This window comes from Hordeum vulgare, chromosome 1H (assembly GCF_904849725.1).
Source record: "Hordeum vulgare subsp. vulgare chromosome 1H, MorexV3_pseudomolecules_assembly, whole genome shotgun sequence".
Classification (NCBI taxonomy): domain Eukaryota; kingdom Viridiplantae; phylum Streptophyta; class Magnoliopsida; order Poales; family Poaceae; genus Hordeum; species Hordeum vulgare.
This window is the reverse complement of record NC_058518.1, coordinates 318,573,093-318,576,804: the sequence shown is the minus strand read 5'-3', so window position 1 is coordinate 318,576,804 and position 3,712 is coordinate 318,573,093.

The following is a 3,712-nucleotide window of genomic DNA, read 5'->3' as shown; positions in this document are numbered from 1 at the left end:
TCATCGTTAAGTGCAAAATGGGGTTACCATTTTTCAATTTAGCATTTTTAATGTCTTCATATCACTTGAGTTAGTTTGCCTCATGACTTGGTGTAAAGCTTTATCAAGGATACGAGTAGATACCCATCAAATGATCTTGATGATGTGGCATGTAGATGAACTTGTTGTGGATGCTCAATGTTGGTGAAGATCATATTGTGTTTGGAGCTACCTTGTCGTTTTGTTTCAGTTTTCACCTACATTGGTTAGTCATGCAAGGAAGAAAATACTTTATGCAAATAACAAGAGTGAAGTTATTCATCAAATAGTTGTCAAGGATATGATTTTGTTGTCTTTTTCGATCATCTCCGAAGAGAGGGGTTGTCAATACTTGGCCATGATAAGATTTCTTTTGATGTGAGTTGATGGAAATCTTGTGGAGTGTAGTTCTTCCAAGTACCTACAAAAGGTCAGATGTGATATAAGGGAGCATAGTTTTCCAAGATATAAGATAGTGTCATATCAATAGCATCATTGAATACTCAACTAATCTCACAACCGTTCATGCATCCGAGTGAGTCTAGCTCAAGTTTGAAGCATCAATGATGTTCAATTCACTCCTTAATTGACAAAACACTTTCTCATGAATTGGCTTTGTAAAGATATCAGCCAATTGTTTGTCAGTACAAACATGCTTGATATTAATGTCTACCTTACCAACATAATCATGATTGAAATGATGTTGCACTTGAATATGTTTAGTTCGTGAATGTTGCATGGGATTATGGGCAATTTTAATAGAACTTCCATTGTCACACAACAATGGAACATGTTTCACCTGAATGCCATGCTCCTTAAGAGTTTGCGTCATCCATAGTAATTTCGCACAACATGATATGGAGGCAATGTATTCCGCTTCGGGAATTGATAAAGATACTGAGTTTTGTTTCTCAGATGACCAAGACATAAGATATCTCCCAAGAAATTTACATGTACCTAAGGTGGATTTTCTATCAACCTTGTCTCGGGCATATTCCGAGTCGGAATAGCCAACAAGGTTAAAAGTAGATCCCTTGGGATACCATATGCGAAAGTTTGGTGTATGTATCAAGTACCTCACAACTCTTTTCACAGTCTTTGATGACACTCCTTATTAGTCATTTGATATTGGGAACACATGCAAACACTCAACATGGTATCGAGACGGGAGGCACATAGATATAGGAATGAACTGATCATTGATCGATAAACCTTTTGATCAACTGGTTTGTCGCCCTTAGTGAGGATAACATGTCCACTAGTAGGCATGGCAGTTCTCGTACCTTTGCATTCTTGCATGTTGAACTTCTTGATCAAGTCCTTGGTGTACTTGTCTTGAGAGATAAACATACCTTCTCTCGTTTGTTCGATTTGCAAACCAAGGAACAAGTTTCAGCTCACACGTCATAGACATCTATACTTCTCTGACATCAACCTTCTGAACTTGTCACTAAAATGTGGGTTAGTGGAACAAAAGATAACATCATCCACATATATTTGGCCCACAAATAGTTCGCCATTAATTCTTTTAGTTAGTAAGGTTGCGTTAATTTTACCAATCTCAAAACGCTATTCAAAGAGAAACTTTTTAGGCATTTGTACCAAGCTCGAGGGGTTTGTTTAAGACCATATAAATCTCTACGAAGTTTCTAAACATGATTAGGTTTCTTAGTGCTTACAAGGCCAGGAGTATGTTTGACATAAACTTCCTCCTCAATTTCAACGTTTAGAAAAGCACTTTTGATATCCATTTGTTAAAGAGTAATATCATTGTGATTGGCATAAGCGAGAAGAATACGAATGGCTTCATGTGTAGATACGAGAGCATAGGTCCCACCATATTACATACCTTTGACTTGCATGTATCCTTGAGCTACGAGACGCGCCTTGTTGCGTACAACTTTACTATATTCATCTTACTTGTTCCTAAACACCCATTTTTTACCAGTGATGGTGTGCTCGTCCTTGGGATTTTCCATGAGTGTCCAACTTCATTCCTATCAAAGCTGTGTAGCTCTTCCTACATTGCATTCACCCAATCCGGGTCTTGAAGTGCTTCTTCTACCTTCATAGGCTCAATGCTAGAGATAAATGAGTAATGCTCACAAATTTAGCTAAACGAGCTTTAGAGCGAGTGATTCTCCCGGTTTGAACATCACCAAAGATTTGATTCAGAGGATGATCCTTGTCCACTCTTGCTCGAATTGGTGACAACTTTTTCTTGTTTGATGGTGGGGCTTCCTCATCTTCATCTTCTTTGTTGTCGTTAGAGGTGTCATCTCCTTGAGGTAGTGGTGAAGAAGGTTGAGGTGGATCTTCCTGATGTACTTCTTCCTCCTCTTCATCATGTGGTGTACCGCCTGTGGATGGCTCCATGTTGTTTTGTGATTCTCCTTCACGCAAAGTAGGGGCTTCCAATTGAGTTGATGAAGTAATTTCCTTCACCTCCACGGGACGAATATTGCCGATAGGTTGATCTTGGATGGCTTCCAAAGGCTCCTTATCTCCTACATCATTTGGCAATTGTTCAACTTGCGAATTGTTAGATTTATCAAAATACACATCTACCATCTCTTCAAATTTTCAAGTGAAGTGGTTGTCGGCATTGTAAGTGTGAGAGTTTGATCCGTAACCAAGTAGGAAACCTTCATGAGATTTAGGAGAAAATTTAGAATGATGATGCTTATCAAGAGTGTAGCACTTACAGCCGAATACTCGAAAGTATCCAACTTGGGGTTAGTTAGCGGCGAGTAGCTCGTATAATGTTTTACCGAGAATTAGATCGTGTAAGTAGAGTCGGTTTGTGGCATGACAAGCTATTTCCATGGGTTTAGCGCTAAAGCGTCTTGGGGTCTTGTATTCACCAAGCATTGTTCTAGCCATCTCTATGAGTGTTCGATTGTTCCTTTCAACAACTCCATTTTGTTGAGGTGTGTACATCGCTGAGAACTCATGTGAGATACCCTATTCGTCAAGAAAAGTATCCACATTTGTGTTCTTGATCTTCGATCCGTTGTCGCTCTGAAGTTTCTTGATCGTCAATTCAAACTAATTTTGAGATTTTCGGGCGAAGTTCTTGAAGATCTTTGTACCTGCAACTTGTCATCAAGAATGAATACCCAAGTAAATTTGGAAAAATAATCAACAATAACTAAACCATAAGAATTTCCAACAAGGCTCTTGTAAGCATTGGGACCAAAGAGATCAATGTGAAGCAGCTCGAGTGGCCTTCTTTTAGTCACAATCTTGTTCATGGGATGACTTCCACCGACTTGTTTTACTGCCTGACAAGTACTACAAAGTCTATCTTTTTCAAAAATGACATCTTTACCACCAAGAATATGATCGCCTTTTATAAGCATGTCAACATGTCCTAGCCTTTTATGCCATTACCAACATGTCCTAGCCTTTTATGCCATTACCAACCTTTAGAAGATTTTGCAATAAGACATGTACGAGGTTTGGATTTTTTAGTGAAATCGACAATGTATAGATCACCTCTTTGAAAACCAGTAAAGACCATGTTATGATTATCACGACGAAACACTTGGCAATCAACCTCTATAAATAGCACATTGAAACGAAAATCTGCTAATGTAGATATGGAAAGAAGATTGTAGCCAAGGGATTCAGCAAGCATGACATTTTAAATGGAACTATCATGATAATTTGGCCACCTTATCGAGACCAAGTA